Source organism: Carassius auratus, chromosome 38 (genome assembly GCF_003368295.1).
Source record: "Carassius auratus strain Wakin chromosome 38, ASM336829v1, whole genome shotgun sequence".
Taxonomy (NCBI): Eukaryota; Metazoa; Chordata; class Actinopteri; order Cypriniformes; family Cyprinidae; genus Carassius; species Carassius auratus.
In genome coordinates this window covers 2,022,182-2,047,839 of record NC_039280.1, presented here as the reverse complement: position 1 = coordinate 2,047,839, position 25,658 = coordinate 2,022,182, and the positions used below count along the sequence as shown (strand labels likewise).

Here is a 25,658-nt window from a genome sequence, read left to right as displayed (position 1 = left end):
AACACCCTGGCATCCACCCAAAACACCCATAGGGACATTTAATTTTTTTTAATCAAAGAGAGTTCAAGGTGATTTTATTCAGAAAGAGGAAAAGCATAAATGTTGATTTCTTCCGGATGGCGTGTAGGTCAAGCAAGTTTGTATGTGAGATGATAAAATTACAGAAAGGCGTCTCGCTTTAATGCGATATTGAAGACTGCAGAGATGGGTTTGCAGACGAGAGTACATTAAAGAGCGGCTTTAATTCAATAACCCTCCACTTCCAGATACAGTGTCACAGCTGTTTTGTTTAAGTGCAACAACAAGCGTGTTCCGTGCGTGCACGAGAGCAAGAACATCTATCATGGAAAGCGAGATGAAAGTATCTCGTGAACAAACCTTGTTCGTCATTAATGGAGTGTTTTATTAGCTTAAAGCCGGCTGGAATGGAGTGGAGTGTCTGTGTATTGGCTTGGGCCGACATACATTGTGTGTGCGTGAAGTGAGGCGTTTGTGCTTACTTTCAAATGGTCTGATTCATTTTCTGCATGAAAGGCTCTCAGTGAGCTGATTACAGCAGCCGCTGGCCCGCTCAGATTTATGGGCTATAAAAGCAGCAGGGTATCTGACCACTACACCAGCACACACACACACACATGCACAACGCCCACATTGACACACCCTTACACTCCGTCCATCCAATGCTCAACCCCGGCTCTGTGGTGCATCTCTACGTCCTTTCCTTTCATTTTCAGTTCTGGGAAAGATTTTAGTTTGTCTCATACACAGTTATAGGGAGAATAGGGAAATTCAATGAAACAACGTTAACTGAAAATTTATTGGATCTGAAAAAAATTGCCAATTGCAAACCAGAATGAAGCCAGATTGATAAATCTGAGATGCCAGACATAAAGGAAACATTTTCGAAGCAAGTTATTAAATTTTTATAAATGCTTACAAAAACAAACATTTTTAATTTGGAATAGCATGCAATTTTAGTCCCAATATTCAAGATTGTATTTGTCACATACACAGTTACACACAGGATACAACTTGCAGAGATAAAGTAAACTTGGTTAGCCACTTAAATATAATTACATAGTATAGGTGGTAAAATAAGATGAATGTAAAAAATAATAATGAAAAATATGTAATAAATGAAATATTAGTAGAGCAACAAGTTGTATGAGAAAATTTCCTTTATTTTCTTTTTGTCCAACTGCTCAAACATACTTCAAGTCAACATGCAACCTATTTTACTCAGAAATGGAATCTTCTGTGACTTTTTTACATTTATATACATTTTTACATTATCTGGGAATCTGTTGGATCAGAAAAAAAAAAAAGGCTGACCAGAATAAATCCAGATTGAAAGATTTTCGAGCATGTTAAAGAGAGAAAGTTATTATATAAGCGATTACAAATTTTTATTATTATTATTATTATTATTTGGAATAATAAGCACTTATATGTACAATAAAACCATGCATGTATTTTGTAAATGAAATAGGGTCATGGTGACTTTAACATAGTACACAATCCTGGATCTACATGCTGTTTTTTTTTTTTATTTTGGACTTTGACTTTGACCAATCAGATTTTAAGGTGAGTCTTAGACCCTGAACAACATTTTATCAACCAATCACGTGCTTCTGACTCTCTGTCTATATTAAGTGAAAATATTGTGAATGTTTGATAGAAATGTATTTCAATGACCAGCAAAAAACGCTGATGTATGAGCATGACAAATAGTGGTCAAATCTTTAACACCTCCTAAACAAATACGATCCACGTTTACTCCTATTCTCAAAGAACAATCCATTCTACTTTATTTACACGATTGCTTAAAACCTTCCTTTGGAGAATCAGACCAAAACACAATTGTTTAGACCTGGCCTCCTTCATCTTTTTGCTCCTCAGTCTGAGAGTGGAGTAGCACAGAGTAAGAGTCTTTATAAAAGCTGATCTCCAGTCAGCTCCATTGGCGAGCTGATTGCTATATCTTGTCTCCCAGTCGCTGGTACTGCAACTTCATTATCTCTGGGCACTAAGGGAGGGCTTGTGGGAGAACGGGGATCTCAAAGTGCCTCTTAGCTCTATGAATAGCTCTGATCAGGAACATGATGCTATAGTAAACTGAAAGGACGTGATGTATGTGAGTGGATGTCATGTACTCAACGTCCTCTGACACTCAATACAATCATACAATCTTAAAGATATTCCTTCTCAGTGACCTTGATTCTGCCTTGTGGGGTTCTTGGATCAAAGTCCTTTTCTTTAACTCCTCACCCAAAATGTAGATTCAAAACTTCACAGTATGCTGTTATTTATCTGTCGACACAGGAGGACAATTTGTGAAGATTTTAATGCAGTCAATCCAAGAAATCAAATCTGACTCTTGATTATAATCTGACATGACGTGTCTGAAAATAATTCTTAAATGTATTTTATTTATTTAGTTTATCTGGATGTACCAAAATATCTCAAACTAAAACTGAAATAAAAATGATAAAAATCATTTAAAAAACTAAAATGACTAAAATGAAAAATTTAAATTAATTGAATATTAGTAAGCGCTATAATAGTACAGCATTATAGTAAAATAACAGTGGTGTAAAGATTTTTATATATATATATATATTTTTGTGTTCACTTTAAATATAATAGCAAAGAAGTTTTGAAAAACGTGATGATGAGTAAATAATAAAAACATTTTTGTTACTAAAATATTTATAAATCTAATAAAAAATCTTAATTTATTTCATCAAGTTGCTGAAACTTTTTTCTTTCAGTTTAACTTAAAGTACTAAACTAACTGAAACTTAAAAGGGCTAAACACTATTTAGACATATTTAAAAAAGAATAAAAATATCAAAAACATTAAATAAAACGAATTAACTAAAAGGAAAATGGAAAATATATAAATTAAAACTCATCCAAATTATTAATAAAAACTATAATAGTCTATTTTGTTAAATAACACGTGTTATTTTTCAAAATAAAATTAATTGTGTTCACTTAAATAAATACCGGCACACAGATTTAAAACAACATCACGAGTAAATAATCATTAAATAGTTTTTTTTTTTTTTGCAAATTGGAATAAACTGTAAAAAACATTTTAAAAAATTCAGTTTGACTTTTTTTTTCAATTGTGCTGTAACCAACGTAAATGTCACTCAAAAGTTTATGTGAGGGAAAAAAGCTGCTCTGAAATAAAATAAATCATCTGTAAAACATCAAAGAATGGATGAACTCTTTCTGATTACCACGAACAGAGCATTTCATTTACAAGTAGCAATGTGTTGATGACATTGTCTAGACAAACACCGCACACATGCAGTCCTCTCAGGCAAGACTTGGAGATTAAACAGCCCTGTGTAATCGATTAACAGTGATGCAATTAATAAATCAATCTAATGAGCCTAAACGGCATCCTTCTGATTCAGCATATCAGCGGCTAACTTTAACAGCAACGACAGAAATTGTTTGTTTGAATGGATTTTACTTCAAAAGACATAAGAATCCTGTTCGTCCAGTTAAACGAGCGGATAAGTGTCGTATTTCATAAGAACACACTGTTACAATGACCTGAATTGCTCTTGGTATAAATCCCCTGGTATTAACACTAAACTATGGGTTTCATAGCATGTAAGTACTAGGCTAGTGGTGCTTGAAACCTCCTTATCATCAATCAGCCAATCAACAATACAGTGGCTTCTTTGCTTTAGCACAAAGAGAGGAAATCCAGCCGCCTTGCCACCATTTTCAGGTCTTGTTATGGTAAGATGTGCTCACTTGCGTGCCTTGAGTGAGAAGTCTTGTGCCTTTGCAAGCATGTGTGAGAACAGCACTTTGGTGAGAGGAGCAGATGCACATGCAATGAGGTCACGCTATCTTACAGTTGTTACTGTCTCAGAATGTTTCATTCAAAGCTTACGCAGGTTACAGGTTAGAATATATGGGACAGTCTCTCTAGTAACTTTCCCAGTTTACCCTGTGGTCTGTTTTATAAAGTCATTTACTGTTGATTAAACAAGCACTTTAGGTGTTAACTGCGCTTTTAACCCCGCTAACCCATTTCACACATACACTGTGCTTCACCTTGGGTTATTGTCTTGTTAAAACTGGGGGTAAAGCCATTTTTAAGCTGGAGTAAAACAACATTTCACACTTGTTATTTTCAATTGCGACACTAAAGGTGTTCCTATATTCCTCTATAAGTGTTCCTGTGGTAGAGCATTGTGTTAGCAGCAGAAAAGGTTGTGGGTTTGATTCCCAGGGAACACATGTTAGGTAAAAAATGTTAGCCTCAATGCACTGTAAGTTGCTTTGGATAAAAGTGTCTACTAAATGCATAAATTTAATATTAACTAGTAATATTTCCGTTTAAAGATGGTATTTAGTGGTTTAGGAACAGACAACCAGTGACACACTTCAACTTCACATCACTGTCCATATGGCTCAAAATATATATAAATAAATAAACAAAATGAAATGAAATACAATAACAAAATAAATATACTAATTGATACTATATATATATATATAGGGAAAGGTAGGGAAATATTTAGTTTCAGCTAAAGAGTTAAATAAAACAACACAAAAAAGATCAGAAAACAAACATTCATCAACGATTTTGAGTAGAACTCATATTTAGGAGGAGGAAAATAAGGTGAAAACACATTAAATAGAGTGTAATGGCGCAGCAGTTGCTAGGGTATATCGAAGGGGAGGGGTTATGATTGGCTGAAGTAGGTCTGTTGCCTTGGCAATGGTAAAGGGGTTTGGTAGCGTTGCTGAGCGGCGAGATCTGAGCGCAGCGCGGATGGAGGAAACAGTTTAGCAGCAGAACGCGAGCCGAGGACTACAGACGCGCTTCAGCGGAACACGAGCTCGGCGTGCTTCAGTGTGAGTAACCTCATCTAGCCTGCGCTTTCTGTGGTGTCGATGGACTTTATATTTAGAAAGTTAACATTCTACAGGCAAGTTGACATGAAACGCATGGGCGGATATCAAGCTGAGCCTCGGTTCCTGTATTGTGTCTCAAGCGCTCTTGTTTGTTGACGTCCACATTTCGAATTTCACGGCATTCTAAATCGGAAACATTTAAACGCGAGCGTTCCATCGCTCGTGCCATGTGCTCGAATCCAGCAAACAACTTCTTTTGTGATCGAGGACACTTGCTCAAGTGTTCTTCCAGCGCACTTCTGAGTGGAATACCGATATCTGAAATGATTTAGCGCCCCACTCTTTGTCTTTGTTTAACATTGAAAGCGAATTCGCGCCGAACTCTGTGTAAACAAATCGATGTTTCAATGTTGCGTTCGTTTGTGATGCGTTGCTATTGTCTGTTCACATCTGTGTATGTGGCTAGTTGACTAATAACATGAATATCAACTTTTAAAAACACAATCAATAATTGTATTTTAGTGATTATATATATATATATATATATATATATATATATATATATATATATATATATATATATTTAATTTGCCGCCATTGCGTTTATTTTAACTAGTTCAATTACCATGTTATTGCATTTCACTTAAATAGTGTTGTGGTTAGATATCATCTTATTTTTAAATATACCATGTCTCTCAATTATTAGAGGTCATAAACTGCTCAATACATGGTGTTTAAAAATACTTTGGATGTAGCATGTGATATTGATTGTAGTATCAACTGCCCATATTTCTGACTGAACTATTAGTTATTGATATTGTCACCATATTTTGCTTTAGTAAAGTTTTTCTTTATTTGGGGACGAAAAGTGACAGTTGTTTCATTAGTGATGGACGGTTTAAGATGATTATTTGGCTGATATTTGGCCATTTTGCATCAGCGATTGGTCAATAATTGTCTAATCGGTTAACAGTGGTTCATCAAGTGTCCGTACCAAAATCTTTAGTTTTCTCAATAAATTGGTTGTTGAGTTAATGTTGTTTAAAAGAAGTGTTCAGTTGAATTCATGAGTTTAGTTATATATGTACTTGTGTGTGTGTATATGTGCCACCTTGCTTTCTTCACATTTCTGTAGGCATTAGTTACTAAAAAGTTATCTCTAAAGTGTTTTATTCTAAATAAATGTGTAGAACGTGTTACAAACAACGTACTAAGAGTCCCTGTCATGGGAAATCTGAGTCATAACACCTACACCGCCAGAAATCTGTTGACATGCATGCTTGCCATACCACCTGTGTCAGTGACATTTCTGACAGGAAGCATTTGAGTTGACTTTACTCTGTGAATGACTTGGTTCCTCTCAGTTCTTGCTAAAAACATCGAGCTATTGGAGCGTTTTGAAAAGGGGCCTGTCCGTTGCTTGCTGCGGGGTGCATATGAGCTCCATTCACTGGAAGCTTGACCTCATTGACATGATGCAATCTGTTCACAGGATAATCACTTTCAGAGCAAGTCTGCTCATTGATTGAATATCCTTTGCTATTATTCCCCAAGGCTAAAGTCAAAACAACATATTATGTCTCCAATTCTGCGTTGTTGTAAAGTGATTTTGAATCTCTTAAATGCTGAAGCTTAGGTCTTGGCATGGCATCACTTCAAGAGAAAGCTATCAGCTGTGGGAATTGTCTTCTAATCTTATTTAAGATGCTGTTACGCATTGTGTAGAGTTTGATGGTTGATACAAGTAATTGCAAAAGAAACACTGAATGGAAGATTAAGATTCCTATCAACAATTTGGTAGATAGCATTGGTTGTGTATGTTTGTGTATGATTGGTTGCAACATTACTGCCATTGCACGGTGTGTATCATAATGTTCAGGCCATAATAAAGAGGTGGTTGATGCCAAACAGTTTCTTAATTGAGTTAAAGTCAGTCTGTTTAATTGTGCAGTTAAGAGGGCGGTGGGTTGGTCAGTTCTCCACGTTCAACAGATGTTGTTTGCTGACAGCAAGACCCAAGATAAACGGCACACAAAGACCACAACAAGATAAACGACTGCACTGCCAGTTGAACCGACTCCCAGCAGTTGGTGTATTTTGGTGCACTTATGATAGTTAAATATTTCAGCTAGAAGTTTATAAAGTCTTGTACTATAGGAGAACTGGTTTAAGTTCTAAAAATAACTTTTTAGTTGAAGGTACTTAGTTTGTTTACTCTCTAAAAATCCATAAAGCTCTTTATGAAAGTGTTGCAGAGAACTTTTTTAAGAGTGTTTTTTGTGCATTTAGCCTTCAAGTCAAATGTAATCAAATCGGAGACTTTTACTTCTTTAATGCATGTTTTTGGGTCTTGCTGTAAAAGATTCATCAATTCACATTATGCATTTTTGTCTTCATGATCTTTTACTTTTGCTCTGCCTCTGAAATGTCTTTTTCTTTAGCGATGACATCATCAAGCCTTCTAATTTGTCGACCCCCTCCTCTTCGATCACCTTTCATGTTGAGATTGCATATCATGCAGTCTGTTATTTATGCATACATTTAAATGCATCATTTTAAAATGCACAACTCAGAAACATCACATTATGGAAGTAAATAGTTTGCAAACACTATTTCATGATGACTTTTAAAGGTGAGTGTGTGTGTGTGTGTTCATTACTTGTATAGATTCAGGATGTTCTTCTATTAATAAGATTATTTTGATCTGCAGAAACTAGATGACCTAGATGTAGAAAACTATCCTTGGGATGGTCTGTGAATTCTGGGGGTTTTAGTTAACTTCATGTCAAGTTTCTGCCCCATTGAGAGCCTCTTACTCAAGTGATTGGTGACTACATCAATCAATCAGTCACCTTTATTTATATAGTGCTTTAAACAAAATACATTGCGTCAAAGCACTGAACAACATTCATTTGGAAAACAGTGTCTCAATAATGCAAAATGATAGTTAAAGGCAGTTCATCATTGAATGTCAACTCTGTTCAGTTTAAATAGTGTCTGTGCATTTATTTGCAATCAAGTCAATGATATCGCTGTAGATGAAGTGACCCCAACTAAGCAAGCCAGAGGCGACAGCGGCAAGGAACCGAAACTCCATCGGTGACAGAATGGAGAAAAAAACGTTGGGAGAAACCAGGCTCAGTTGGGGGCCAGTTCTCCTCTGACCAGACGAAACCAGTAGTTCAATTCCAGGCTACAGCAAAGTCAGATTGTGCAGAAGAATCATCTGTTTCCTGTGGTCTTGTCCTGGTGCTCCTCTGAGACAAGGTCTTTACAGGGGATCTGTATCTGTGGCTCTAGTTGTCCTGGTCTCCGCTGTCTTTCAGGGATGTAGAGGTCCTTTCTAGGTGCTGATCCACAATCTGGTCTGGATACGTGCTGGATCCGGGTGACTGCAGTGACCCTCTGATCTGGATACAGGCTGGATCTGGTGGCCACGGTGACCTCAGAATAAGAGAGAAACAGACTAATATTAGCGTAGATGCCATTCTTCTAATGATGTAGCAAGTACATCGGGTGTTATGTGAAGTGTTTCCGGTTCCGGTTTACCTAATTAATGCAGCCTAAAAATCCTTTAACGGATTTGGATATTAAAAGCATATTAGTATGTTATGTGTATGCCAGGTTAAAGAGATGGGTCTTTAATCTAGATTTAAACTGCAAGAGTGTGTCTGGCTCCCGAACAATGTTAGGTAGGTTATTCCAGAGTTTAGGCGCCAAATAGGAAAAGGATCTGCCGCCTGCAGTTGATTTTGATGTTCTAGGTATTATCAAATTGCCTGAGTTTTGAGAACGTAGCGGACGTAGAGGATTATAATGTAAAAGGAGCTCATTCAAATACTGAGGTGCTAAACCATTCAGGGCTTTATAAGTAATAAGCAATATTTTAAAATCTATACAATGTTTGATAGGGAGCCAGTGCAGTGTGGACAGGACCGGACTAATATGGTCATACTTCCTGGTTCTAGTAAGAACTCTTGCTGCTGCATTTTGGACTAGCTGTAGTTTGTTTACCAAGCGTGCAGAACAACCACCCAATAAAGCATTACAGTAGTCTAACCTTGAAGTCATGAATGCATGTGTATACATACTCCTCTGACTGGTGTGTTTTAATAGACCACTCAAGTTAGTTCTCCTTTCATTTGTCTGTACATCACTGAAGCAAAACACTTTTGAAATGCATTGGAAGCGTTCTGGAAGGCCTGTAGAGAACGGAAGTGTTCACTAATGAGGATGTGGAGCGGCTGAATGGATAATTCCCCGGATGGGTGTTGCAGACATTATGGGATGTCCTGTCTTAGACACGAAGCTAAACACACAAGGGAAACTTGGTTCTGTCATGTTGCACCACAGGCAGATTATGTCATGCATGCTTTGAACAAACTCTGAAAACAATGGAGAAAACGTCAGAAGATGGGTGAAAACTGGAATACTCTGGTGGCATGTTTATTCAGTGACACGGAAAGCATGTGTGCGGCTTAACATCAGAAATTTGTGATGTGTGTTTATTGGCCTTCATTTAATTTTCTTAGTTTAAATTAGATGTCGTTCACTTTGAGACTAGAGTTGAAGTCTAATTACGAACCACTTCTTAAACTCAACTGAATCTATTTTTAAAACGTCATTTTTTTCTATGAATTACTTCCTCAAAGATAAATCCTCAAGAAATTAATTTAAAAGAAGGACCCCCCCAAAAATAAGTTTTTTTTGTAGTGGTTGTTCATAGTGTGTGTGTGTTTAAGTTGAACTTTATAAAATGTTTATTTATTTTTATTATTTTTTTGCATTCAAACATTAAACCATAGAGTTTTTATTTTGGCTGAAAACTGCAGGGAAACTTCTTTTTTTGAAATGCTTCCCCTTTGTTTACAACAGATTTAAAACCATTCTTATATTACAAAATAAGGAAGCTGTTTTGTGCATTTTCAAATGCATGTTATAAGCGACACAAACTCACATTCACTTGCAGAAATTGAGTTTGCGTCGAGCAAAATTTCCTGCAAAAAATTATATCAAATAAAACCTGTTACCTGCCAACTGGTAAGTAACAGTTCCATATACTCACCAACACTGATTTTAACTCACATTTGGTGCTTGGTGAATGTTAATTTTACACCCTGCTGCACCGGATGGGTGTTACAGACATTGTGGGATGTCCATGTAATAGCCTTTGAAGCTGATATAGCAATACATTTAAATACAAAAACAACTTTCTCAAAAGTATTGAAATAATTCTTAAAGAAATCGCAATCAGAACAATTAGATTCCATGTAATTCCCATCACCAGTCACGCACATGTCTGTTGATGCTATCTGGCCTTTGTTTGCAGGTGACTGTCTGTAACGACTGCAGCTGCACGTCACTCAGCAGCTAGACGTTGCCTCCCTCTTCATCCTCCTCCTCCTCCCTGTTATTTCTATTCTTTCTATATATAGGGATGAACCCCAAGATCTCCAAAGGCCGCAGTTGTCTTGGTTACATGCGCTCACTGATCCACTATACGAGGATGCTCCAAATTTGGGTTGCAAAAATAGCACTTTCCCTTCTACTTCCTCCAGCTTTCCTGGCAGTTTCTTACTTAATCATAATTGCGATGTGATTTTGATCAGAATACATTGGAACACTTGGGCAGTTGAATTTCTTTCTCTCTTTTTTCACTTCCCAATATGACAGGAAGCTTTTTAACAGTAGTGCAACAAATGAGCCGTAAATGGTGTGTCTCAATGCTTTATGCATTTTGCACAGCTCTCAATCACTGAAAAATTTGAATTGAAATTGAATTTCATAACATGCAGATTATTTAAATAACTTGCATATCAGTATTAGCTAAGAAAAGCAGCCAAATGAACATCATTTTGTGATCATATTGTGGAAAATGACTAAGTTACTGAACTGACTAAATTACTGAAATTTCTCCACACCAAAGCATTGAGTTTTGTGCAATATTTTCATTTCTGCTCTACATGCACATATCATGGAAATCATAATTACAATGGACACTTCAGGCAGTTCATATTTCTTCTTTTTTACTTCTCAATGAAGATAGGAAGCCTTCTGTGTATTTAATTTCCTTATTAAAAGTTATAGTAAATATATATATATTTTTTCCTGTTTTGTCAGAGGTCATTCAGAGTAAAAGAGAAATTTAAAATTAAGAAATGTATTTTTTTTTTATTGCTTTTCTATGTACAACACTGATTTAATTGTATTCATTATTTTGAATATATTTTAAGTCACTAATCACACTAAATTAAATTATTTTGTGCGTGTAGCTGCAGAGAATGATGGGAAATGTAGTTTGGTTACACAAGCCAGGCAAGAAAATGCATGCAAAATTATTTAGTAAATATTGAAAATAACAAATTATTATTATGTTTAATAAATTCTTAATTGGCACAACCCTTGCTCAAAGTCTGGGCTTAAAGAAAACCCTGAGCTATTCTGCTGATAATTATTACATTGTGGTGGCACTCAGTGAGTGCTCATCTCATAAATATACAATAATTCTCAGATGATTCGAAGGAAGCATAAGTGCATTTGATGGATTAACTAGCAGGTTTAGGATGAGTCATCCGTGTCTCATTAAATTCCTAAAGTTGTTTATCTGGGATGAGAGATGCTCTCGTAGTCCTGCATCCGTCAGTTGGTCTCAAACAGTGATGTTTACAGAGAATCCCACGTGGCGGACCCTCATCGTATTTTTCCCTCCCTCTTCGATCTCTAAGTCTGTTGTAGCTCCTCGCAGGGGATATGATACATGCTGTCATTAGCGTCCATTCTCCCATTTAAAACTGATGCTAATGTGACTGTTGGCCTGATTTCGAGGGAGAAAGTGAGGATCTGGACGTGCCTTGTGTCACTGGTAACAATGATCCTTTGTGTAGGTCCCTCCTTGCTGAATACATGGGGTTTGTTTTAGTTGAGATAGCAATAGGACAGCGACCTTGGCCGTGGACGAGAATGGAATACACACATCAGTGCCAAAACCAGAACTACCGGACTGGCAGATAACAGACTCGAGTACAAGAAGATGTTGGTGTTTGAGACTGGGAAGCATGAAGAGTTGTACTTTTAAATGGTAAATTAAATCATTTGATGATCAACCGGTGATTTAACACCGAACACTGATTTAAGTCTTAAGTATAAACCGGTTTGAAACCAGTTGATTCATGAGTCTCCTTGACCAGTGATGATTCATTCGTTTGAAGCAAACTTCACTAGTCATAATGAAATGCTTGCAAGACAAGCAATAGAAAGATGTGTTGTGTTTGGGTTTGTTGTTGTTTTATTGTTTTGCAATAGGTTTCTGTATTTATTTTTAAAATGCAACTTGTTCTTAATTCCAAACTCTGCTGCGTTTATTGGCAAATGTAAATTGTTGCATATTTAGTGACAGATATGATATGATTAGGTGTGTGCAATATTAATAATTTGCAATAATATTGTAATTTTTGTTTTAACTATGCAAACTGATATTGTTACTCGCTCGCTTTGCAAAACAAAACCACGTCATGAGTCCAAAAACTCCATGATGAAGGCTATAAGAATGCAGTTAGAATGGCGCTATAATTTAAGTAATAAGACAAAAAATATCCATGTATGTTTTATATATATATATATATATATATATATATATATATATATATATATATATATATATATATATATATATATATATATATATATACACACACACACACACATTTAAGTAATATATCACACAAGCAACAGTGCTGTTTTCCTAAATATTAGCACATGAGCATGATTGAGATCAACAAACAAGAGGTTAATATTAAGTGTAGTATATTTTCGACAGTTTCTGTTTTGCCAAAGAAAGTAGTTCCAGACAAAGCCGGAGCAGAACAATTGTGTCTCTGCAGCGTTTCCTTCCTGAATGAATCTGTTTTTGAACAAATCGTTGAAATCCGTGATTCAATGATCTATTCATAAAATCAGTGACTTGCTTAATTTCTAGACAAATCAGTCATTTTAAAGCAATCATTTGAATGAATGATTCAGTGAATCACTCATTAATACTACCTTGCTGACACCTACAGACAGTTTTACTGTCATTTATTTTGTCCTCTACAGGTCTAGATCTCAGCCAAGGAACCAGCACAAAAGCACACTCAGCAAATATTGTTTAATTATCATCATCGAAAAATCCCACTGTCGCAATACATATAGAAATGAGTAAACAACTTCAGTTAACCACTGTAAAAAAACAAACAGAATTTTTTTTTTTTTTTTTTTTTTTTTTTAAAGATACCAGACTGCATTATTAAGTGAGCACTGAGGTGATTTTAAGGTCATCTGGTCAGTATGTGGCATGGTGAGTGTATGATTTAGGATTTTAGAGCAGTTCTCACTTCTCTGTCAGAGCAGAATTATTTCTGTGAAATGGTTCACTGATAGATTCACTTCCTCTTTAGTTGCACTGAAGCTTGTCTTGACAGCAGAGACACATAGATTCCTGTTTCCAAAAGAATAAAGTCGCCTGGTAGCACACAAAACACCGGAAGTTACATGAACCTTGTTAATTTTGAAACACGCCACAGTATGTCACTGTTAATGAGAGTCAAAAGGCATGATACTTTATATTTGGATGCCTTTTAATAGTCTTTGTTGACTTTTGATTGCATTTACTTTTATATTTATTCATTTAGCAGACACTGATAGAATACAACAAGCAATTCATCATAAAATAAACACTGAACTGATTGAACTGAAACTTTTGGCTCTATTGGGCTTAGTCGTTTTAGGCCTGTATGCCATTAGATCTTATAATATTTCCTCTTGATTCTTCTCTGTATTTAACACATTGAGATTGGCTCATTTCTAGTGTCCTTGAACATTTAGGCTTCTTCCTATGGAAGCATATTGGTATCAAAATTCATTTTGAAATGTAACATGCAAAATGACAATATATTTCTGTATTTAAATTCACATTAGATAAATTTAACATGTCCAAGAACATTTTCAAATTTGAATCTGTGATTTCATTAGGGTTTTGGTTCAGTGGTGCCAACTTTTAAAGTGAAAAAAAGTGAAAAGTGACTATATTTTTACATGTACATGCATGTGGCAGACGCCTTTATTTTAAGTGATTTGCATTGTGTATATATTTTATGATTTCATGCATATTCCCCGTTAAAGCTGCAGTAGGTAACTTTTGTAAAAATATATTTTTTACATATTTGTTAAACCTGTCATTATGTCCTGACAGTAGAATATGAGACAGATAATCTGTGAAAAAAATCAAGCTCCTCTGGCTCCTCCCAGTGTCCTATTGCCATTTGCAGAAACTCCATCGCTCCCGGTAAAAAAACAACCAATCAGAGCTGCGTTCTGTAACTTTGTTTGTGTTCAAAATGTAGAAAAATGTATATAATAAGCGAGTACACCATGAATCTATTTTCCAAACCGTGTTTTTAGCTTGTCCTGAATCACTAGGGTGCACCTATAATAAGTGTTTATATTCGGACTATTTTAGATTGATTCGGGGGTACCGCGGCGGAGTAACCCAGTACCTTTGTGATTCTTCATAGACATAAACAGAGAGAAGTAGTTCCGGCTACGATGTTCTTCCGCAAGACGCAAGCAGTTCTGTTTATTAACCGCTAGAGCGTCAAAAGTTACCTACCGCAGCTTTAACATCAGTCATTGACATCAGGTGCATTTTAATGTTCAACAAAATATTGATAATTACCATCAAAAATCTTCAAGAGGTACATGTTTGTCACCAACTAGCAGTTCCCATCAATTTGGTTCGGTGCTCACACTGTACATAGCGTGACCCATTAAATATAACTGTTAAAATAATTAATAGTAATAATAATATTATTGCACTTTTTGTTAGTTTGTTTTTAAAATAAAATAATAAACTGTGATAATACTTTTTTTTAATGTAAATACAAAACTAACTTTTAAAAAATAATTTTCATCATTTTCAAACCTAACGTCAGCAAGCTATAATTTTGGCGTTTAAGTACCCCTAAGTCTGTCATTGAGTGAATAAAATTACAGTTTTGTGTTGTGCTTTAAAACTGGCAGCTCAGGGCTTAGATTTATGTTTACAGTTTGAAAAAAATGATTATACATTATTAGTGTTAGTCCATCTGAAATGGTGATGGTGCATCGCTCTGAACTTATTTCCCCTGCACATTTTTATTTTATTTTGGTCTTGTATGTGCACATGAGCACCACTTATTTTGCACCCCTGATTATATGCATGCACAAATAAATAAAATAGATTAATTAAAGGATCTGATTCTGAAGTATTAGCATGGTGTCTTTGAGAAAATACATTTAATTTTTATTGCGTTGCATTTTGACACTTGGTCAAAATATAGCTGAAATGTCACAATTTTTTAAATATTTTATTCAGTGGCATAAAATACATCAGTAATACCCCACTCATGACTTTTAAAGAGCCACACAGATGGGAAATCAAAAATTACCTGTATTACAGTGTATGATGTAGCTGTCCATCAGTGTAAACAATGTGCAAGTAATTAAACCAAAAAGTACACGATTTATAAAGTTATTGACTTCTAAAGTAAGGAGTCGACTCTGAATCGCTGAAACGAGTCGTTATAGATTTCAAATCTTTTGCCCATCTCTATGTACGTCACTAGGAGCACTTTGCATAATAATCTCCGCCTACCATGTTGGGAGAAACTGACCTCTGACCTGCCCCCCCCATCCCCCCCACACACACACACAGACACTCTGGTTGGTGTGAGAGCATCATGTCGAGGAGACGGTGTGTTTTTAATTGTAAAGGCAAGTTTGTTTTATTTTCACTGCCAAAGAATGAAGATCAGAGGAACCAATGGCTAAAATTCATTTTCACCACAATACCAGAGCAGTACAACAAATCCCTTCTGTTGTGTTCACAGCGGGATTTTCAAAGCGTTTGGCCATAAAAGAGAGTTCATTACCAATTTTATTTAGAACAACGAGCATCTCTGAATCACAACGCGAAGTATGATTATGAAGTTATGTGTCTGTTTTCTCCCGAGGGTCTTATCAGTATGTGTGCTGTCTGCAGCCTGTCTGCGCTGATCGTCATGTACAAACACATCATTAAAATGAAGTGTAACTCCGTGAATACTCAATGAAGAGACATGAGAGAGATATCTATAGAAAACTTTAAAACTAAACAAGTGCTGCCGAACAGATATTCTGTGATAAAGTAATCCATACGAAAACAACGCGATGTCTGTTTTTCACGTCTCCCTTCATTATATCTAATGTGACCACGCCCCCACGCTGAACGCTCTATTCAGATTCAAACTGAAGTGCACGGCTTGAATACATCCACACAGAAGAAAAAGCAGCGAGACTGTTCAAGTTTTTTATTTTACTGAATAAGACATAATTCACCCCAAAAAGATGCTAACGCATAGTTTACCGTGAAGTTGTGTGCGGAACAACCAATCAAACCTGACTATGTCAGTTGACCAATCAGAACACAGTATGCTACCGAACGGTGGGGTTTAAGGAAACTGAATCTTTTGAACAGCTTCGCGCGAACCGTTTGGGCATCTCTGAGAATTGAGGTAATTTTAAAATGATATTTTGACAAAATGACAATGTTTTTTAACCTTGGATGGATTTAAACCTAATGTACAGGACTTATAAACAGTGATCGGAAGCTTAGAATTTTCATCTTACTGGCTCTTTAAATAATTTAATGGATCTTTAAAAAGGCATTCTATTCAATAAGATGACAGAACGCTCATAATGTCATTCAATTCCATAAGAAATAGTAACAGATTAAAAAAAAAAAGAAGCTTTTACAATGATGACCTTTCCGTGATAAAAGAACATCTTGTCGGCTCGTTCTACACAATTGGTGCTTTTTATCCCTAGATCATTTCGACAGCCGGTTTGTCCAACACTTCTCACTTTAGTCGTGAGTTCCTGGAAATCATCACCCTGATATCAGCGCCGAAGCGTTCAGGCTGATGGTGTGCTGCTATATTAAGACTGAAGAGACCTTCTCCTCTCATGTCCGTGTTATAGATTTTACATAAATAGTGAAAATGCATCACCTGACCTCAGATGACTGCTCTCACACAGTTATTTCACGGCAAAGTTAAATGAGTGTCAAGCTATTTTCCGTGCTGTATATTTTTAGTCTCACCTCTGTAGTGCTTCTCTCTCTCTCTGAACTTATTAGCCTACTTCTGTGAAAGACTTTTGCTTCCCAGAGGTTTGGTGTGGAAAAGCTTGTCATAATACCTGAAGTGTTAGACCTTAATGAAAACACTTTCTGACCTGTTGGAAGAAACGGCTCGTTTCTAGTGTCTTTGAACGTTCAGGCTTTTTCCACTGAATCTGTGCTTTCAGTAGGGTTTTGTTTCAGTAGAAGTTTTACATTTTATGCATATAGCAGATACTTTTATTCACAGTGATTTGTGTTGCATTCAATGTATTTTATTTTATCAGTTCATTCATTACCTGGAAAATTCTCTGTTGAACTCGGTACACGTTTTGCATTAGATCAGATGTTTAATTGCTGACTTTAAAGGAATAGTTCACCCAATAATGCAGACAAATTTGATGAAAATGTATTCAACCTCGGGCCATACAAGATTAGGATGAGCTTGTTTTCTTCATCAGATTTGGAGAAATGTAGCATTGCATCACTTGCTCATAAATGGATGCTCTGCAGTGAATGGGTGCCGTCAGAATGAGAGTCTAAACAGCTGATAAAAACATCACAATAATACACACCACTCCAGTCCATTAGTTAATGTCTTAAAAGTCGAAAGCTGTCTGTTTGTAAGAAACAAATCCATCATTAAGGCATTTTAACCTCAAAACATTGCTTCCAGCTAAAATATGAGTCCTTTACCCATAAAATTATTTTCTCCAGTGAAAAACGTCATCTTGTCTAAATCAGGAGCAAATCAAGTAAAATAGTCCAAAATGCTCTAAAGAAAATACATCAGTGGTTTTTGATGTGAGAGACAACAGAGGTATTTCTTTTATTTTTCCATACTGGTGGTAGCATTATTATGAATTATGGACTTATATTTTAGCCGAGAGAATCAGTTTGAAGTTAAAACATCCTAATGATGGATCTGTTTCTTACAAACTCACAGTTTTTCACTTCACAAGACATTTACTGATGGACTGGAGTGCTGTGGATTATTGTGATGTTTTTATCATCTGTTTAGACTCTCATTCTGACGGCACCCATTCACTGCAGAACACACATTGATGAGACACTGATGCAATGCTACATTTCTCCAAACCTGATGAAGGAACAAACTCATCCTAATCTTGGATGGCCTGAGGGTGAGTGAACTTTTTTTCCCGCCTTTGTTGAACTTTATCTTTAAATGCATTTGCATGTTTAACATGTCAGTTGTCAGCAAGCTCAGGACGATTCACGTCATATCTTTGACAACCAGCTTCTTTGTGACCTTCAGTGGATTGACATTCACGTAGTGTTTACACAGTGCTTGAAGACACACCTGTGTGTATTTGACATAGAGGTGCGACGGCTTTTCTTCTTCAGGTCAACTGACGACAGTGAATGAGCCGAGAGTTTGGGGCGTGATCAAGACACCGTTTAACATGTTGAAACGCCTGGGCTGATAAGGGTGGGGTGACACCCTTCAGGGCACAACGGTGCTTTCAAAACCTTTTTTTTCTGCATGTCCATGTGTTTAAGCAGCCTCTCTCCTTTGTTTTTCCCATTGCAAATGTTGATAGCTGCTCTTTCTTTGCCCTTGCAGTTTATTCTAGTGCTCAGAACCAAGAAACAGCTGGCCTCAGCACTTCAAGGACGTATTGATCTCTGTCCATTAGACTCTTGATTGTACTCTGCGAAACCTCACCGCACCTGATGCCAAGGGTGAATAAAACGCCCCTCTTACCATGGCTTTTTAAGGTCACCGGCTTCCCTTTCACATTGGTGACCCAGGTTTGTTTGGTGGCGGGAAAAGCCAGCTGGATTTATGTGTCGTAGACCGAAGCCCTTCAGGAGTTTTCATGGGTCAGAAATGGTCTTCGGGACACACGGTTATCCACACAAGCTCACCTTTTTGATAACTCCATTGTAAGTTATAAATAATTAACAATTACATAATGCAGTTTACCCAGGATATATGAGCTATTATCAGGGTAGAGAGGACTTTAACGGCTGGATGTCCATGAATTATGAAGCAGGATATCAGTTTTCTTCTTGTGTAAAATCTGTTCTCATGCTCAGGGATTGTAGGGAAAACTGGACTCGTTTGCCTTTAGATATTGCTAGAGATGCCTGTTAGCACTGAGTTGGAAGGAAATATCTGTTATAAGGATTAGGAAGCATTTTCATTAGTTTCAGGAAGATTGTTTTAATTTAGTTATAGATATATATATATATATAAAATTGATATAAACTGATATATACTACTAATAAAAAATAGCTAATAATTTATTATTATTATTATTATTACGAAAAAAATAAAATGTCATAATTTAGTATTTTTTTATTTTTTTATTATTATTATTTTTTATCGTAATGATATCACATTTATTCTTCCAAGTATTAGTTTTAACAGTTAACTTCTGATGTGGAAAATAAAATTGTTTAACGTTGTCTTGTAAAAGATTGGTTGAATTGTAAATGTTTAATGCCTTGATTTGATTACCAACTTTAAAAAAAACTTATATTAAATCATGAATATTTTTTTTAAATCAGAACACAAAATTTATAAAGCATTTCTTATGGTCCCATTATTGTAAAATATTTAGTACATTATTAAAGTGAAAAATAGTGCAATTGTTTATTTTATGAAATATAAATGTAAATGTTAGTTTTGGACGCCTGCTGTTTTAAGGATGAAAGTGATGGAAAGGAAAGCGTCGCTGGCACCTGTCTGCTGCTCTCATGAATGAAAGGAGTTTTAACTTGCAGATGAGCTGGTGGCATCTCTGTGATCAGACCCCGGTGTCGTCCTCCCTCATTAGCGCTCACTCTCCCGCCCTCACAAGTGTGCCATTACCGGCCGCCGCTTTGATGCCGTTTGATAAGAGCACCGATAATTATGATTATCACAACGGCAATGATAATCGACTGAGAGCTAATCACATAAAAACCACTTCCCCATGTTGCTCGACAGCGGCGCTCAAATGTAGGGGCCGTCTCAAACTGTAGAGGAAGTGTGCTGCGCTTTTATGGACCGTCGGCTTCTCTGCTACTTCCCAGCAGCACCTGGGAATAATTAGGGCTACGCTGCTCGGTTTAGGTCAGAGTTTGTGCTGCTAATAGGGGTTAATGAACTACCCAGAGGCTATTGAGCGGAGCTGGGTGGGAGTTAATGGGTTAACAGGAGCAGCCTTGTGTTTATGGTAATGACACTGGTCAGTTAAGGGTACAATTACAACACAGTAAAGGCAACGAGTCACAACAGCATGTCTAGTAAAACACCTTTATGCATGCATATTGCACATGCAACCCAGTCTTTACTCTGATCTGTACAGTGTATTGCTAAATGTTTTTTTTAAACATTTTCTTTTTGTTGTTGTTCATTTTTGTTTAAATTATAAAAAATAGTTTCATTTTAGTCATTTAAATTTTTTACATTTACTATATTTTGTTCTAATATTTTATATATTATTTTATATATATACACACACACAAAATTTCATTTTGTATGTTTTTTTTTTGTTAGTAGTAGTTTTATTTTATTTATTATTTTAGTATGATTTTTTTGTTTTTTAAATATTCATTTTAGTAAATGAATAGTTAGTAGTTTTTTTCTGTCATTTCATTGTGTTTTGTTATTTATTTTCATTTTAAATGCTTTTTAATGTTGTTTTGTAAATTTTTTGTTTGTTTAGTTTCTCTTTTTTACATTTTTTTTTCCTAATTTTTTTTATTTATATTATATTTTATAGTTTTTTTTAATTATTATTATTTTATATATATAAAAAAATAGTTTTTCATTTAGCCTAATGGAAAATTTCTAAATACTTGATTTAGGATTTATCATTTTTATTTTTTTTTGTGCATGCACCATGGCTCTGTCTTTCTTTTTTATAAAGAAGGATTTCTATGAGGAGGAAGCTTTGCTTTAACGCATTCGGGCAGTTCTGTTGCTGCCTGACATGTCTGATAACTCCACTTTCTGGAGAGTTATGATTCATCATGCACTGCTTATGCCTTATTTATTAATTTTACTGTTTCCATGGCGCTCCTCTCAACCTCTCCTCTGCTCACTCGTTCTCCGTTAGCTCTTTTCCAGTTTCCTCTCCATGTTTTTCTTTTTGCGTATGTGTTTTCCTACTGATCCAGAGTTTAACTACTGCCCCTTCAGACCATCAGAGCGCTGTTTGTTCCTTGAGATCTCGGTCTTTTCTGGACCTGATGTTCCTTTGGCAGTCCAAGTTTTTATCTATAAATTAGCCTCTTAGTTGTGCTATATGTTTTTGATTCCCTAAGAGGAACCATTTCATAAGAGTCATTTGTTAGTGAAGCAAAGTCTCTTCCAAGCATCCGAAACGAACCTAACATTTCTGAGGATGTTGTTTAATGCATGACCTGCACCAGTCTGCTCCTGTCTGACCTAGTTCAGCATTAAAACACTAAAGCTCATCCTCTCCAGACAGATGTGCAGACGGTGCGAGAGTGATGGCTTAACTGGATGGACGTTCCCTGCTCTTATTCAATCCGCTGTCTAATCCTCCCTCCTAATTGAACTGACAGCATGGTTGTCATGATGACATTAGGGCATGGATTCGAGCGTGGTGCGTCTGGTGGCAGGATTCACCCGTGCACGCCAGCCATTGACCTGCTTTCTGCCATAATGCCACGGCTGAGCTTCATCTGTACCTTTAACATAAATGTATTTGTGCCGTTTGGCTTAACGTTGTGCCAACTGTTGGTGCTTGATTACGGATGATGTCTGAAACCATAGAATAAAAACATAAATCCTTATGATGCTACTACAGTGAGAGCATCCACACAAATGTAATCCAAACATAAACGTGTGTTTGTAAAATAGATAGAACAGTATATAATAACAATAAAATAAACTAAATAAAATAAAAATGATTCTTTTTATATTTGAGTGTTTTTAATTTGATTGTTGATGCATACACTCTAAAAACTGCTGGGTTGAAAACAACCCAATTTGGGTTATTTTGACAACCCAGCGCTGGGTCAAAAAGGGACGAACCCAGCGCTGGGTTGTTTTAACCCAACCAGTTGGGTTATCATATTTAACCCAGCCTGCTGGGTTGCCTTTTTTATGGTTTAAAATGACTATATTGCAGGGTTTAAAAAAACAGAGCGGGTGTTTTTTTTTTATCACTGTATTTCAGAAGGAAAACTACTGTATTTAGAAAATGTTCGATATCATTTCGCATATGCTTGATAAGGCAGCGTTTGGGAGCTCAGCACCGCTCTGCAGCCGTTACCGGAGAAACCTACCTCTCCCGCTCTTAGCGCCTCCTGCTGGCAGAAAATAAACTCGCAGAGTGCAGCCATGTGGGGAAACAATGCATTTCTACGTTAAAATTAACCCAAATTGAGCTAGGCTTTAAACCTACAAATGTTGTTCATTTTAAATATCACTTTTACACACAAATAATAATTACCAAAAGGAAAATATTTATTAAAAACAAGAGAAAAGTCAAAAAGTAACATGTTAGAAGAAATGCAGAAAAGGACGGCATTAACAGCTACAGAGTTCATAAACAAAGCATTGAACATTTGATGAATATAACTTAAGATCAAATTGGACTTTGTTCAATTGTATATATTGTATAAAAATATACGAAAACACATACAATAAATTTACAATTAGTTAGTTTTTTTTCCAACTATTCTTGCATGACAGTACACAAATAAATCACAACATTAACTTTGATATTATAACCTTTAACAGACGCATGTGTGTGTGTGTGTGTGTGTGAAAGAATGTGAGCAGGTGTATGAATGACAGTGTAAACTTTTCTACTAAACAACACAGAAAAAGCATTTAACTTTTTTTTTTTTAACAAATTATACACTTACAGTTTGTTTCATTGTCCATGAATACAGATCATGCATCACGGTCAATTTTCATGATCTCTTTAGCATAACTGATGTAATCATGAAGAAACCCCATCAGCACATGTGACATCTTCTACATCATCCAGGGCAGCGTCCTCCTTTAAAACCACCGCTGTTTAGGGGAAAGAAGATTCTCCTCTCTGATCAGCATTCATCCCAGTCACCGTCTGTTCTTCATCAGTGGCCTAAGAGAAACACATTTGAAAAAATTAAACATTTAATTAAACTATCCATTTTCAGGTAGAGGTGTATTCACATCCGTAAGGATAGGTAAATAATCGGTTTTAAAGTTTCAACACTTTGTGCGGTTGTTTAATGTCTGTCTATCACAGCTCTCATGAAGTCTATAATGGCAGCACTAGTGTGAGGACAGGTGATATTGTTTGAATAAATATTGCTTTCAGAAAGCTTCTTTACTGAAACATTAAAACAGACATGACATTCACATACCTCACAATATTCACGTACATGGAGAGCTGCTCTTCAAACCGTTAGTTCACCAAATAATTAAAATGTTCATAATTTACTCTCCCCATGTTTTTCCAGACTCATACAAACTCTGTTCATTTTTTGGAAAACATATGAATATATTTAATATTCTCTTTTTGTGTCCTCCATTGCTGGTCTGGGAGACCAGTATTTTATTTTGAACATACATGTTTGCTATCATATAATTTAAGATGTATTCATATATAAATATCAGAATTTACTTCTACAATAACTCTATATTTATGAAGCTTGAAAATACTGATTATCTAAACTATAAATGGATTAACAAATATTATGAGAAAACTAAAAATATATTAATTTATGTTGTAAAGACAGACAAAAGTCTTATAGGTTTGGAATGACTTGAGGGCAAGTAAATGATTTTTTGTGTGAACTTTACCTCTAAGAGCGAAGACCAAGAATGATGACTCTCCAGATCAGACAACTCCAAACTTGGTTTGATTTCTGCAATAAAAAACACAGACATCAATGGTCTTAATGAAATGAGCACATAATCACACTGTTGTTGCATCAAAATGTGAAGTAAACTGGCAGGAGACAACAGAAAAATTTATTTTCTAAAAATAACTTACATAAAATCTCAAAGGAATGATGCTCTCCCATGTCTCTTGCTTTTAACATCTACAAAAACAAAAAACAAACATTATTTTACTCTTAGTAAAACACAACAACAGCTGATAACATGAAATTATGAAGTTTACTTGCCTTAAACGATCTTTCCCTCTCTTCAGAAGAAGCTGAGAAAACCACCTCCTCACACAAGCAGACTTGTGTGTCCTTAACTCCAGTTAGTTTGAGTTCTGCAACGAGGGGCATCAATGGCTTCAATAAAATATTAACATATACATACATACATATATAAAATCACACTGTTTTTGCATCAAAATGTGAAGTTAACAGGCAGGACACAACAGAAACATAAATTTTCTAAAAAAAAAAAAAAGTAATAATAATTTAACTTACATCAGTCTCAAAAGAATGAAGTTATCTTGTCTCTGGATTTCAACATCTAAAAAAAACACACATTATTTTAGTCTTAGTAAAAATAAAGATAACTTGATGTTATTCTGAAGTTTACTCTCGTTAAACCGTCTGTCCCACTCTTCAGAAGAACACCTCCTCCTCATCCTCACACAGGTCTGTGACTCCTCACACAAACAGCTTCTGTGTCTTTAACTCTCAGCGCGAGGACAATGAAGACAGGAGCTGGACAAGTCTGTAATATTACATGTAAAACATACTTTTAACAGTTACCACTTCAACAGCCTCAAAATAAATTATGCTAGTCTTTACTACACAATGCCGTTTCCTTTAGGAGACAAACATACATTCAGTTTAACCGCGAAAAAAAAAAGACAAATTCACATGAGCGTAACCGTGACCATAACCGTCTGTTAACGCCTCAAAAAGTACAGATAATGTAAAATCTTATGTAAATATGACAAAATACATTCACAGACGTTATATTAAAGGTACATCCTCCTTTCAGTAACGTTACATGAGGCAGTTAAGACCTCCGTGTCCGAGGCGAAAACCGCGTCCGTTTTTTTTATATAACGTTAGATATAACGTTAAGCTCCTTTGTTTCCGCCTTTCATACAACCGGGTAAACAATAAAAGATAACTTTACATTTTGAATATTTAACGTTACTTACCATAGTCTTTCACTCGCTTCTCGCTTCTATCACGCTGAGAAAATGGCGGCTGCTCGCACTGTAGAGACGTACGATTTTGACGTGACGTGCGTGCTCTCCTTCACGTCCGCGTCCTCAACCCACCCCCGCTGGGTTAAAAAAGATAGTTATTTTCAACCCAAACTTGGGTTAAAACATCCCAAAGTCCTATCCAACGGCCTCAACCCAGCAGTTGGGTTGAAAAAACAACCCAGCGTTTTTTAGAGTGTAGTTATGGTTGATACTCTGAAACTTTAATCCTTATGATGGTGTTACTGCTAGAGCATCCACAATTTGAATTTTTAAATATATTTGGTTTTAGGTGTTTTATTTTACATTTTTTGTTTCTTTTTAATGTTATATTTGGATTTTTTATTATTATTATCATTTGTTTTGTTTTTTATTGTTGGCTGTTATGATGATGAACAATAGCATGGAACGTAAATCAGTGTCATTCCATTTAATTTTGTAAAAATAATTTTTCATATATATATATTTATTTATTTATTCATTTCTTTTTTTTT

General features: G+C 35.8%; 1 protein-coding gene across 1 annotated transcript in view; it reads left to right on the top strand.

Annotated features, from left to right (window-relative positions):
• The first annotated feature begins 4,745 nt into the window (after positions 1-4,745).
• Positions 4,746-25,658, top strand: part of LOC113056635 (forkhead box protein N2) — a 31,898-nt gene continuing 10,985 nt past the window's right edge. The window contains exon 1 of the mRNA XM_026223416.1: positions 4,746-4,890. The gene's annotated coding sequence lies outside the window, so the exon portion shown is untranslated. The remainder of the gene's footprint in view (positions 4,891-25,658) is intronic.